Source organism: Macrobrachium nipponense, chromosome 6, assembly GCF_015104395.2.
Source record: "Macrobrachium nipponense isolate FS-2020 chromosome 6, ASM1510439v2, whole genome shotgun sequence".
NCBI classification, from domain to species: domain Eukaryota; kingdom Metazoa; phylum Arthropoda; class Malacostraca; order Decapoda; family Palaemonidae; genus Macrobrachium; species Macrobrachium nipponense.
The window spans coordinates 25,051,375-25,067,393 of record NC_061108.1 but is presented as its reverse complement, the minus strand read 5'-3'; positions in this window follow the sequence as shown (position 1 = coordinate 25,067,393).

Below are 16,019 nucleotides of genomic sequence, written 5' to 3'. Positions count from 1 at the left end.
TAAAATAGGTTCAAGTTCTATGGGAATCAAATGAGGAAAACTTACCTATAAAAACGCACAGTGAACCAAAATGGACCCTATTGCTGCAATGAACACAAAACTGAACGTACCTTTTGTGCTGAGCCCTTCAGCACCTATTGGAAAGTAAGATAATATGACATAATAAAATAAAAAAAAAAGACACAGTGGGAGTAATATGACACTGAAAATTTACGTTACAATAAAATAAATATAAACAAATTAGCTGCACGTCAAATAATATAACTGCCTATGAATATTAAGTTTCCAAGTGCAGTACATCAGAATCCTGAATATAATTGAGTCAAGGCTATTCTTCAATCAACTGTTATGACGAAACTTAACTATAAACAATAAAATTAAACTTACTTCATATATCTCAAGAATAAAAGCTGTAAAAAAAAAGATTTAGCTGTAATATTCCATTATCATACTATTTGCTGTTCTCAGTCCCATCTGGCACCAGAAAATCCTAATTGCTCGATCTAAAGCAACTTGACTCAGCAAAGACGGAAATCTGGTTTATTAATCCTTGAATCATGGACGACTAATCTGCTCAAAATCAGAATTGGATTTTGCATAAATGATGAAAATACAGACCGGGACGATGTGACCTAACAAAATCAACACAAGATATGTAGGGAATTCCATAATATATAACACGATCAGTAGATTATATAGATTTTTATGTCGACGCACAATATTAGTGGATAAGGGGTATATCCTCAGATTGCAGGAACTACAGGCCAATATCTATTCTCCCTGTGCTCTCCAAAGTCACAGCAAAACTTAGATTTAATCCACTATACAAGTATGTATAATCCAAAGGATTGTTAGATGATAGTCCATATGCATATGGGAAGCAGTTAGGTACCTGCGATGGTCTTTTAGTTATGACATGACATTTGCAAGAGAACCCTGATTAGGATTTGATTATTGGGTAATTCACATAGATTTCAGTGCTGCTTTCGATTTGGTAAATCATAAGACCCTTATTTATATGTTTTAGGATGACTTCAAGATTTCCTTACTTTTAGGCAGAGGCAAGTTGATGCTGATGGGAGCTTTTATCGAAACACGACTTATTGTGTCTGGAGTTCCACAAGATAATGTCTTGGTCCACTGTTATTACTAATGTATACAAGTGATAGGTTTGTTGCTCAGTATGTCGATGATGCAACACCTGTGGATGTAGTTAAGTCTCCACGTATGGAAATGATACTGTCCTAATCCTCAATTGTGATATGGCGCAGTTTAGTGAATCGTGTAGTCGGTGGGGAATGAGGCCGAATGCACTATTGATTAGTACCTCCCGTACTGATTTTCCGCCCCATCCTCCCCCTCAAGTAGATGGGACTCCGCTGAATGAGTCAGAGGCTTTAACTATACTTGCTGTACCGTTTGACTCGCATCTTACTTTTGAGAAACATCTAATGAAGGTGTCGGCAAATGCCACACGGAAGTTGGTACTCTACTTGAAACCCCATATATTTATAACAGTGATAAGGAAACCTGTTTTAGGTAATTTGTCTTCCCTTTACTAGAATACTGGTCTCTAGTGGGAATGTCTGCTTCTGTCAGAGATTAATCTCTTTTAAAAGGAGGTTTCTGCTGCCTAATATTAGCAGTTATAACTTGGACCATCGACGAATGGTTTCTTGTTGTTCAATTTTTCATCAGAGATATTTCACATTCAAAGTTGACCCCTAATAATCTTTTCCTGCCCCCAGAAAAACTATAGATTTTCTGAACAGCAGCACCAATATGCAGCAGGACTTCTTTGTGTCCCGAGGTCCTTTATTCCATCCCTGAGGATGTTGTGCAGTTGTAACCTCAAAATTTCAAGCGGAGATGCAATTCATGATTCCGATCATAAAACAATTCTCGTTGAACTTTTCTTGCATTTTTATCTTCTTGTTTATCAGTGTTAATAAAAGTTTGTCTTTTCTAATAACGGATCTCCTATTTTTGTATTTCCTGTTACCTTCTGTTATTTCTTTCAAATGAACACCATGGTCTTCGGATGCTGGAATTTCAAATCAGTGTTCCTGTGGGTTCATCTGCTGAATAATAAAAAAAAATAAGACCTAGCTATTCTAAGATCTTTCTGGAAATAAAAACCAAATTAGCGAGACGCCTGCGCAAACCCTAGCTATGTTTCAGTGCACATTAATTCTTAAAATATATCACTACGTCTCATATCTACAACAGCTAAATCCCCCGCCTCCCCTCCCCCCCCTCCCCAATTAAGTAAATATCCCTTGCCCTTTCGCAATAACCTTTTGATCCCCAATATATAACGATAACAAAACTTGTCAACTGAACTCATTTTCAAGACAAAGATCACATAAGGAGAGATTGTATTTTGAGTCCAGCCCCTTGTCCCTTATGAATATGATTTTAATGACATTCCACACTTGCATGGTAGCTTGTTATCCGCTTTATCAGCCGTTAACCCCGGCCATATGCCAAGTCCCTTGAAGGGTCTCTTGCCCTTTAAGGGAATGGAAGCCCTTTTTCTATTACACTCCTCTGTACGTAGGTCCCCAGTCTAAATTCACAAGAAGCCATTAGCAGCAAGTCAATGACCTGTCCCTCTTTGCCTTCTACCTGACCTCTTTCCCTCGCTATTGTTATCGGAACCCTTCCGCCTCCGCTACTCCACCCACACACACCTGCATGATTGCCGGTCATCCTAAAACCTCTTGACCCACGAAAGCCTCGATTGTACCCCATTTTCCACACCTCTCTCCCGGCATCCAATGAACTCTTTCACTCAATTAACAAGGACGGTGAAGATGAAAGCACCTGAGGAGAATCGCGCCGGCCTGAACTAGATGTAACCCGTTCTTCATTAACTGGTATAAATATGGCCTGACCTGGCCTATACCAAACTGCACTTTGCCCCAGCCAGTTACCACGGTAGTATACCTTGCAGTCCATCCTACAAGTGGTGTCATGCCCTACGACTAGAGCCGTGGCTATTTCCAAGTTCCAACCTTCCTGGACTCTGCCAAAACGTCGGCCTTGAATGCACCACTGCAAGCCCCACTTAGATGTTCCTATATGAAGCTGCTTAAAGAGAAGCACTCAACTGTCCTCGGTAGAGCCTGCAAGGGACTTACGTCCTTGGTGGCACATTTGTTATTGCTATTGTACATAGTAGATTATTTTAGTAGAGCCAAAATTTTGATTGCTACGATTCTTCCTTTAAAACCCAGCGTGCATACTATGAATATATATATATATATATATATATATATATATATTATATATATATATATATATATATATATATATATATATATTTATATGATATTATATTACCCTCACCCACCAGTTGGCATCTTGTAGCTGGCAATCGAGAAGTCCTCTCTCTCATTCTAAACAAAACATTTTAACTAACACGTGTGATATTAAACCCCTCCCTTTACAAAAATAAAGTTATTTTACAAATAAGAAAAGAAAAAAACGTGGACGGGTTAATTATAGTAACCATTCATAATGAAGAAAATTACTAAAAATACACGTAAATAAACTACTTCCAAAGAACACTGCACTGTGAAGCACTAACTAGACCACTTCCTGTCTACGCCGTCACCACAGTCTCTCCATTGTTAAGTCAATTGTATGTCTCAGTTGGCTATATCCCCACAACAGCCAAATTCTAAGTTCATACAGTAAACCCATAATTGTCCTACATTATACACAAGTGCCATTCATGTCCATTGATTTGAAACATCCGTGAAGGAATAAATATCTCCTGTCAATCCTGGGCATATTATGTTTTCATAACTTCTAAAAAAAAAAATGGCACAAGCAAAAAAAAAAAAAAAAAAAATGCAGTGAATGACAAAAAAAATAGAAAATAGGGCAATCAACGTCAATCTCAAAAACTCGCCATTCAAGCGATAGTTCGAACCAAACTGTCCTAGGTATGTCACATCCCAAAGCTGAATAAAATATTATTTCACAAAAGGTCTAAGCTCGAGGCACACAGGTATGTATGAACGAACTCACATGCCTCAATGCCCGGCCCGTAAACCAGTTAGGGGTAGAAACTCCTAGTAGTTCCCAAAGAGAAATGCATTTTCTATACTCGGTCTCATGACTCGAGCTAAGCAGCAGGTAACAGACTCTTAATCACCTTCGCGCTGTTGAAATTGAAAATAACAACGTCATCCCTTTCCTAGATGTGTTAATTAATAAATAGAGAGGTTTTCCAATGTAAATTCAGTTTTTATAAGAAACCCACAAATAATTTAAAATGTGTACATTTTTATTCTGGCCACCATCTTGATATTAAAATTTCAGTTTTTTCTTCCATGTTCTTACGTGCTTTGCAGATTGCGAATCCACAATATCTTGACCAAGAAATAGAATACATGAAACAGATAGGAAGTGATCGCTGCTACCCACCTCATATAATTGAATTATATTATGAAAAAGCTCACAAAATGTTTTAGTGTTGGTAATAATGAAAAAGAAGCCCATAAAAAGTACTTAGCTTGCCTTACTTTCGTGGATCCCAAACCATAAAATCAATATTTATATCTCTTAATGTTAATGTTGTGTTTTCTTATAACAATACCATTAAAATATGCCAATTAAAAATAGTGAAGTAACAAATAACAACATCATTTACAACAATCCTTGTAAGGATTGCCCGTCTTTTTACGTCGGTCAATCAAGCATAGATTTAGATGTACGAATAAAGAAGCATATGTATTCAGTTTTAACAGCCCAGACTTCAAATGTACTATTTATCCATGTAAGCGAAAAATCTCATTGCATAAAGTGGAGCAGTAGCTCAGTAATTGCTAGGTGTAACGATTATGTTTCAAGAAATTTACTGGAATCAGCAATTATACAAATCAACACAAAAAAAAAAAAAAAAATCCGAAATCTTAGTCTTTGGTTGTACCATTTGGACTCATATTTTTGTAAAATATTTGTGAAGGACCTTAAAATAAATTAATTTACCAATTAATTAGTCCACCTGTTTTTGGCTATTAATTTTTTTCTCTCGTGATCGCTATATTGTCCGAACACTTTTGTAAATTTCATGTTACTAAAAGGCAAAGTGTATTGTTTTCCGAATTAACTTGCCTTTGACCAGTGTGTTTGACCCCACCGCTCTTAAATCCTTAATCTAGCCTTCAGGATTTTGCTAATTTTGTACTGTCCGTTAAATATGCTCTTTGTTCCTAAAGCAAAATGTATTGCTTTCTGACTAAATTACCTGTGACCACGTGTGGGTGGCTGCTTTTAAATCTTTAATCTAGCCCACGGGCGTTTTTTCGTTTCTTTAAAGGGAATGAACCTTTTGTTAAATCCTGTAAATATCTATTTATATAGCATGTATCTATATATAGTATTATTATTATAATCTATATATAAATGTGCTTATATATTAATGTATTATACCCTATATATATATATATATATATATATTAATGTGTTTATATTATTGCCTATCATATATATATATATATATATATCATATTAATATATATATATATATATGTGTGTAGATCTAATATATAAGATATATATATATATATGGTAATATATATATATATGGTAATTATATATATTATATCAATATATATTATATATATATATATATATATATTATATAATAATTATATATTATAATATATATATGTGTGTGGGTGTTGTGTGTGTGTGTGTGGGGTGTATATATATTATATATATATATATATTATATATATATTTATATATATATATTATATAGTATATATATATATATATATATCTGCATACATGAGCGGAAATAAAATACCAAGATACGTGCCGGAACTTAGCTCTTGATAACCAAAGTTAGCGGCACAGAAGATCAGAATGCTCTTTATATACTACGCCTCGTTCCTTCTAAGAGATATCAGAATGGCAAATGAGCTGTATATTAGTTCCCATGCCAGAGAGGCTAAAGTTGGCTACATGATGGATGCTTTTTCACCAGCAGCGTGAGATTTTCCCGAGCGAAATGTCTGTGATGACTCTCATACACAAGGTCACGCTTCTGAGATCGAAAATGATCAGACAGAAAACTGATAACATCCTGTTCCGAAACCACACAAGTGGCCACCTCTGTAAGAGAAAGGACACCTACCAGTAAAGACCAACGACTTTACCTTTACCTGTTTCTTTAAGCACACAATATCAAAATGTTGACACGAGTACTGTTGTCTCTCTCTCTCTCTCTCTCTCTCTCTCTCTCTCTCTCTCTCTCTCTCTGTCTCTCTCAAATTTTAATTCAGCAAATGACATTCTTTCCAACGTCTACAAAACACGAGGAATAGCAATGCGAGTTAAGTCATAATAAAAAGACATGTTATAGCCTCATTACAAAATACTTACGTATCAGCTCTACAGAGGTATGAATATTGTAACTCGTATCAAGCATTCGTCGATAGGTTCCAGAAAAGCAGTCAGGTCTTTTACCAAGCATATATATATATATACTATATATATATATATATATATATATATATATATATATATATTATATATATTATATAACACACACATATTTTCTGCTGAACCAAACGAGCAGTTTCAAAGTTATTTTGTTGTTGAATATCTGATCTCGACGGGGTGGGTGGTATGATCTGACGAGATAGATCAATGTTCAGCTCGAGTTTTCTTACAATAAAGTTCGAGTCTACGTATGAAAAGGGAAACTACTTTTGTTTATTTCTTTGTGTCCAAACTTCAAGGTTTCTAAAATAGGGAAACGGCTCCCACATACTATATATAAAAAGAGGAATATTTTTATTGTCTTTTTCATTATATTTTTAGCGTGTGTATTTGCGCATTGTGTTTTCGTGTGTATGCATATATATATATATATATATATATATATATATATATATATATATATATATATATATATATAGATATATATATATATATAATATATATATATATATATATATATATACTATATATATATATGATATACATATATATATATATATAGTATATTATATATATATATAATATATAGATATATATATATGTATAGTATATTATAGTATATACAATTTATATATATGGTATGTATGTATATATATATAGTATATCTATGATATATATATATATATATATATATATATATAATATGTATATATATATTATAAAAGTAATATATAAAAACAATTTATATATATGTGTGTATATATATATATAATATATATATACTATATATAATATATCTATATATATATAATATATATATATATATATATATATAACACATATCCACAGGTGAAAAATAAGAGACAGGGTGTAGGTCCTGACCGGTTTCGGCTTTATTTTCAAGCCATTGACAAAGGACTGATACATAGTATTTGAATTCACGAGTATATATACTACAAAGACAGTACTGACAAACATACACACAGCTGTTTGAGACTGCAGATCCGACCACAGGCAGGTGTCAAGGTAGGAGTGGCTTTCAAAAATCATTTGGCTAAAATTTACAATAAATTCTCAAGGGATACTACCGCTTAGGGTACAAGTCCACACCTGACAGGTGTCAGGGAGGCGGAGTTTAACATCTCATTACCACTACTGACCCCTTTACTGTGTTTACAAATATAATAATCCTATTTTTCATATATCTCTACAGCCTACCTTAAAATTTAAACAGTTAATTCCTCCCACAGCTGTGGTCCCCTGTTCTATGAAGCTAATCTATAAAGCTGTGGTTCCTTAGAATGTGGTTTAATAATGCTTATTGGTTGATTGACCTCCTGGTATTAGCATATGCTAAGAGAATTTACTGAGGGAGACAACGTAAATTTGTCTGTGTTCATACCCTCCCATTCAATACAATAACGCTCTGTGAAATTCTGAGAACGTAAGATTTATATTAGAGCAAGTCTTGAGTATTTGGCGGCACCACCGAATGCGTTCAATCCTTTGTATGTAGCACACATATTTATAGAGAATGCCTAGTTACAGGTATCCTCTCGCCTCCATGCCTGCTGGGAGAGGTGGCTTCGTCCTCATCCTAGCTCGGGTATACCTCCATTCCCACTTTCAAGATCTCAACACTTGTCGGAACCTGACCACGTCTTCCAGTGCTACAAGCAGCTGTTTTCATTAATAAGTCGGACTCTGAGTGTCCTTAGGGCTCCCTTACTGGCGCCCTGAATACGCAAAGTAATTAATCTGTAAATATACTCCCTTTCATTTAGCCCTTAGAGTTTTCCTTACATCTTCCACTTGAACTCTAATCTTGGCCCTCAACCGTAGAATCTATTTCTAATCCAGAACTCGATCGGATCTTTTCAGAAATCAGATGCATTGTGCAAGCCCCTCGAGTCCTTGATTTATAAAAAATACACCCACACACACACACACTTATATATATGTATGTACACACACACACACACACACACACACACACATATATATATATATATATATAATATATATATATATATATATATATATATATCTATATACATACATATATATATATATATATATATATATATATAGTCTATATATATATATATATATATATATATATGTATATATATATATATATATATATATATATATATATATATATATATAATATATATATATATATATATATATATATATATATATATATATATACATATATATCTATATATATATATATATATATATATATATATATATATATATATATATATATATATATATGTATATATATGATATATATATATATATATATATATATATATATATATTATATATATATATATTTATATATATATATATATATATGACTGGTAAAAATGTTCTGTAACAACAGAATTCCATCTAATAAAAGGAGCCCATAAAAACACCAAAATGTAGAGAGAAAAGTACTATATTTCAGAGACTGCTGTCTCTCTCTTCAGGTATATGAATGAGAAAAGTTTACAGAAAAGGTGGTATTTATACCAAGAGATTCGTCCACAAGTAAGCCAATTTAGGTCACCCCCGCTGATAATCTTCCTTTAATCTTCTTAAGCGTTGGTTGAATGAACACTGCGTCGACGATATCTGATATCCAAGCCCCTTTTGAGATGTTCATTACCTGCTTCTCTTTTATTAAGGCCGATTCCATCATTTGACTCTTGTACCGGCAGTTGCTGCTATAAATTACACGTGACATATTCCAGTTTATTCTATGGTTATGTTCATTATATGGTTGAAAATAGCCGAGTTCTGTTGTCCATACCTAACTGACCGTTTGTGTTGTATTAATCTCTGGGGAAGTGATTTACCTGTAAATCCGATGTAAGATTGGTCACAGTCCTGGCATGGGATCTCATATACCCCAGAGTCTTTGGGAGATGTCTTTTGTTGGACGTTAATCAGGGATTTGGCTAAGGTATTTGGGTAGGTAAATGCAAAAGGGTTGGATTTCCCAAGGGTGTGAGTTACTCTCTTAATCGTCTCCAGGTGGGGAATTTTTATTTTATTGTTGGGTGTGTCTCTGGTCTTGTCTTTAGGGGGTCGGTAGAAAATTACGTTTGCTTTTTGAATTGCTTTCTCAATTATATGGTCAGGATACTTTAAAGATGAAAGTTGCTTGCGAATTAGTTCAAATTCTTTTTCCAGGAAATCTGGGGAACAAATTCGTAAGGCTCTTAAGAATAGGTTGCTAGCTACACCTATCTTGATAGTACTGTCATGATAGCTAAAGTAGTGAATATATGAAAGTGAGAACGTTGGTTTTCTGTATATGGTAAATTTGTATTCTGTCGTGTCTCTGATTATTAAAACATCAAGAAAAGGAATTTTGTTGTCTGTTTCCCATTCAACTTTAAATTTGATGCTGGGCACTAATGCCTTTAATTTTGAGAGGAATTCATTAAAATTACCCCACTTATTATCCCAAAATGTTAGTATGTCACGTCATAGCACTAACAAACTATTGGCATTGCAAACAAATCAAGATCTAGAATTATATCAAAATCTCAAAGCAAAACCAGTGGGGCATAAGGAGAAATGTGCTTACTAGGTAAAAAGAAATAAAAGTATAATAAGTGACCAGAGGCCGAAAACTGCTGCTCAGACCTATCAATCGATCTCTCAACATGGTCCTTCGTTCCCCATTTTTACGCAAAAATACATACTGACGCTCGTCATATATATATATATATATATATATATATATAATATATATATATATATATTATAGTTATATATACATATATCTATATATATATTATAACATATTATAATATATATATATACTATATATATATATATATATATATATATATATATATATATATATATAATATCATATATATATATATATATATATATATATATATATATATATATATATATATATATATATATATTATTATATATATATATTTATATATATATATATATATATATATATATATATATATATATATATATATATATAAATATAAGTTAGTAATACTGTTGCATGCACATATCTATAGTAGCAAATACATCGCCTCTATCAAAATGCTTTCTTGTCACTAAATAAAATCAGCCTTTTATTTATCTATCTACGTCGAACACCAAATACTTATTTCTATCATACCTCTCAGTGAATTATGATCCCTTCTGAAAACGTCAGCTCTTTCACACCAAAGGACCATCTATTCAATGAACAGACATTAGCTGGAGACGAGATGCCTCGCGATTTGCCTAAATAGCCGCCAGCTATATCGGCCCCAACCGTCAATTTTTCCAACATGAAGTGACTAATGCGATGTGTGGGACAAATCCGATCTACTCAATACTTAGTGAAGGTATCCCAGCCTCCTTATAGCCTCTGAAAAGCATCATGTTTTGTACCGGTTACAGGGGAAGAAAATGTTACACACTAAGGAGAGACGTTGACATTAAAGTAAAACTTTGCTCTTAAGAGCTCATATAAATACATCTACATTTCATACAAATACACTTACATTTATTAGAAATACATTGTTTAAAAAAATTCAATTATACTTATAACATCTAATCATCTAACCTTACTGGGATGGGTTTTTATAATGCAGAATATTACAACCTCTCTCTCTCTCTCTCTCTCTCTCTCTCTCTCTCTCTCTCTCTGTAAAATTTCCATCCCATTTCTCAAATGCTATAAACAACAACCTTTTGTTATGGACATCAAAGTCAATCAACAGATTCTTATGTAGGTCAGCTAGAGATCTAAAATACCACAAATACATAAACAAACAAACAAACAAACAAGCAAACACACGTACTCACACGCATGCTGTGCACACACAATCATATTATATATATAACACATTATATATATATATATATATATATATATATATATATATATATATATATATATATATATATCGTACTTAGAATAGAATAGAATCTAGAATTTAGGCCAAAGGTCAAGCGTTGGGACATATGAGGTCATTCACTGCCGAAACAGAAATTGACAGCGAGGTCTGAAAGGTGTCACAGGAGGAAAACCTCAAAGTAGTTGCATTATGAATCAATCGCTGGGAGAAGGTAGAAAGTAAGAGAGACGAACGGAGATACAGTAAAAGGAATGAAAAAGGTTGGAACTAGGGGCCGGAGGGACGCTTCAGAGAACCTTAATAATGCCTACAGTGCACTGCATGAGGTGTACTGACAGCAATACCCCTACGGACATATTGTATTTTAATATGTCCCTCAAAAGTATAAAGACTGATACAAAAGCGATTTTCTACCTTCATGGCTTAAAGCTTCATTTTGTAAAATTGGTGTTAGCTTAACATTGCTAGGACCACGGTATAAGTTATATCACTGCAAAAGTTATTAACAAAAACTTTCTTGGTAATGAAATCGCTCACCCATGACACTTAAAATATGTGTTCTTATATAACTCTAAAAAAAATCAATAAAAAACGCAAAATTCTAAAACCACTGGAATTCTGTTGAGAAGATACCGTAGAAGAAATTTCTTTACAGCATATAATATTGTGTTAAACCCTCAGCCGCTGCCCATGAGAATTTCACCCACGGCCCGGTGGTGACCTGTGTTGTTGGCACCTATATCCGTGATCATTGGAGGGTGGATGACCAACATACCAATTTCCAACCCTCTAGTCTCAGCAGTTCTTAAGATCTGTGGGCGGACAGAAAAAGTGCGGAAGGACAGACAAAAGACATCGCAGTACAGTAGTTTTCTTTTACATAAAACTAAAAGCGAACCGTTTTCTCTGATCCAAAAGATTACAATTATGAAACAATCAACTTTGCAAAATGACATCAGATGATTAACGGTTTCCCTAATCTCCGACAGGAGCTGGGGTGAAGGCGGCATTTCCCTAAGAAGTATTTTGATGTTTACATGACAGAAAATGTTAATCGAACTTCTTACAAGATTTTATTAAGAGAATTTTCAGTTGCAAATACGGTTGCCAGTAAGCATTCTGAACTGAGTGTTTATTGCAATTATCAATGCTTGCAAAGGAGAGCTTCGTGCAGCCAATCATTTTTGTGCAGATCAAGGTCACCAACCTTGCGTTCTTCACCACTAATTGGCTGCATGACATCATCGGGAGTCAGAGATGAATTAATTGTTGTTCCACAGAACCTACTTGCTGCAATAACCTCCACAGCAAACAACGAAAATGTTTCAAGAAGTCATACAGTGCAGGAATTATGTGTAAAGTATGATGGATTTGCGGAAAATTATACATGAAAACCATCATTAACGAGCTATGTCAGCGGGGAATATGAGTATTCTGAGTGTGGGAAGGCATGACGGTCTTCAATAAATCACTTATTCATTCAAACCAAATATTTCAAATTAATCCATAAACAAACTAGAGCTTTCCATCATGAAACTATCAATATGAATAATACTGTTTAAGAGTATCCCTTTGGATCTCTGATCTGACGAGGTCTACGTTTTCTTCAGTTGCACAAGATAGGAGGGACAACTGTACCATACTCTACTTTGGTCGATTGCTTCAGTAGTTGTAACATGGTCGGGCTTTATAAAAAATAAACATAAAAAATCCATTTAACGGGCTCCAAATCTACGATCTTCTGGTCCCAATTCATTGAAAGGGAGAAAATTGTATAATAAATGTGTGTGTACATAAACACACACACACACGCATATATATATATATATATATATATATATATATATATATATAATATATATATATATATATATATATAATATATATATATTATATATATATATATATATATATATATATATATATATATATATATATATATATAGATATATATATATATATATATATATATATATATATATATAATGCTGACAGTACATGATGAGAGGAACTTTCACAATACAGATTTCAAGTAAACGTTTGAGGGTGTATTTAGCAATATCCAAGTCTTGGGAAGTAGGGCAAGGGGTACAGGTAATCACGTTTGAGAATAAAATTCATGGTTTCAATAAAAAGGGACTCTACGTTCTGAGAGGCTACAAAACCAACCTAGGATGATTCCTGTATGACTTGAAGGAATGCTGCCCTTCATAGGAGGCTGTATCACATCCGGGATTTATGACAGCATTAAGTTTAGGACTCGTTCTTGAAAAGGATGTTATTTATGCTTAAGGTTTCAGCTGCAATCCTAATTCCTCAGAGGATACAACGCAAGGGCCTTAGACAGAAGGATTAGCTGTAGTTTATGAGTGGTGCATTTAACCTTCGTTTTTTCGAGTTCTTGGATGGACTCCAACGGCATCTGAATTCCAATTGTCTTATTGGTGGTCTACAGTTTTGTTATGAAATGAAGTGGCAGTTCGGGTCTCATCAGCAGGACTGTCCTCATTAAGGTTCATCTAGTTCGGCTTTTCAAAACATGCACCTTACGCCAAGTACAGTTGTAAGAAATTCACCTTGTGTTACGGACCCCTTTATTGGGTCCTGGTGCAGTTCTTTTATTGCACTATTTATATTCTCAGTGATGTTCAAAAATACTCTGCGTAAAATGGTCAGTGGAGACGAAAACAAAAGGGAAAACTCAACAATATTTATTCACAACAAAAATAACATTAAGTCAACCTTGTGACTGAAAAGGACGTACACTGGTCCTCAAATAATCCCGTAGGATCCCTAAACGCTAAGAAAACTAAGCCCTGGATAGAAACATGAAAGAGAACAAACACAAGAATACATCTAAAAAAGAATATATTCATACAATGGCTGGCCAGGCCAAAATCCAAATATACCTATAACTATAAGCAAATGAAAGAAGGTGAAGGATAAAAGTGAGAAAACACTTAAATTCCTACCTATGAATTACAATCTAAACACCCTATTATAACAAACATCAAGGCCGATAAGCCATAAGGAATATATATATATATATATATGTATAGAAAAATAGATATATATAAAAAAATCAACAAACTCCTCACACAAAACAGTGGAAACTTCAATCCAAAATAAATTCAAATCGCCTTTAAGGAGGCCGTGATCCAATACATCTCAGCTCTGCAGACGAGGGAGGACATGAATACTCAGGTAACCACAGGTACAGGGGAGTCGGAGGTGGTCCTGCCCGACAACACAAAGACAAACTCCTACCTGGTATCTGTCTCCCTACTTGACACCTCACGAGCCAGATTGCTCCCTCAGCAGCAGCTTTAAGGTGTCCTTGGAGATACACTGATGACTGCCCAAAGCTCCACTAGTGCCGGCAGAACACGATGACACTCAATACCCTAGGGAAAAATATATATATCCACTAAGGTGGCAGTACGACGAAGTCGCAGGTGACAAAGTCAACTGCGTCGAATACAGGTCACACGACGTCGCAGGTGACAGGAGTGTACCTGCGAAGGGCAGCTCCAAAAACAAGATTCAAGGTTTTCCAATAATCGCCAGCTGCAGAGGTATCAGGAAGCAAAGGAAGGCCCCGCAACTCACTCTAGGCCGAGCACCGTCATTCAAAAGTCACCTCACAGGAGTCCTGCCGCACTCGAAAAATAAACAAACCACAATCGTTAAAACGATAGTTCAAGCAATTAAGTGAGCGGGAAGGAGGCGAGAAACTATACCGTAAACAAAACACTAAACACTTAACATTAACTGCCTTAAGAAATAATGTACTTAAATCTAGAACAAGGTTGACTTAAATAAATCGGAAAATTACGTTACTCTAATACCTCCTCCCGAGGAAAAAAAAAAAAAAAAAAAAAAAAAAAAAAAAAAAAAAAAAAAAAAAAATTTTTTTTTTTTTTTTTTTTTTTTATAACAAGAACATAGAACCTGAAAACAGGAACATTAAGGTCCACCTACAAAAAACATAAAAAAAGAGAAAAAGACAAAAGTTACTGGCCTGAAAATAAAACTAGATTTAAACAGCAAAGTCAAAACATGGTATATAAACTAAAAATAAATAACTTAAGTCTAAACAACGACAAGAAAAGTTTCGATAACAACCAAATCTTCACATAGCATACAAAACAATTTGAACAATACAGACAAAACTCGCAAAAATCAAGGAAGGAAACTTACGTATACACACCTCGATTTACAGTGTACCAAAAAAAAAAAAAAAAAAAAAAAACCGTTTTTATACAAACCCACCGGAGAAACGAGCAGGGCAGCGTACGAGGGAGGTAAGGCAAACATATGAAATTCGTGAGAGAGCGTCAGGAATCTTATTTTCAGACCCCTTAATGTGTTTGATAACCAGCTTGAATTCCTGAAGCAAGAGAGCCCAACGCAAGATCCTCTGGTTGGCTCCTTTCATACGCTCAATGAAAACAAGCGGGTTATGATCCGTCCAGATCTCTATGGGAAGAGAAAAGTTAGTTACATAAGGTTTGAAATGTATAAGGGTACGGACCAAAGCAAGAGCTTCCTTTTCAATGGTAGAATACCTCCTTTCAGCCGCCAATAACTTCCGGCTAAAATAAGATATGGCGTGTACCTCACCTTCATCGTCCCTTTGGAAAAGGACACCACCTATACCCACATCACTGGCAT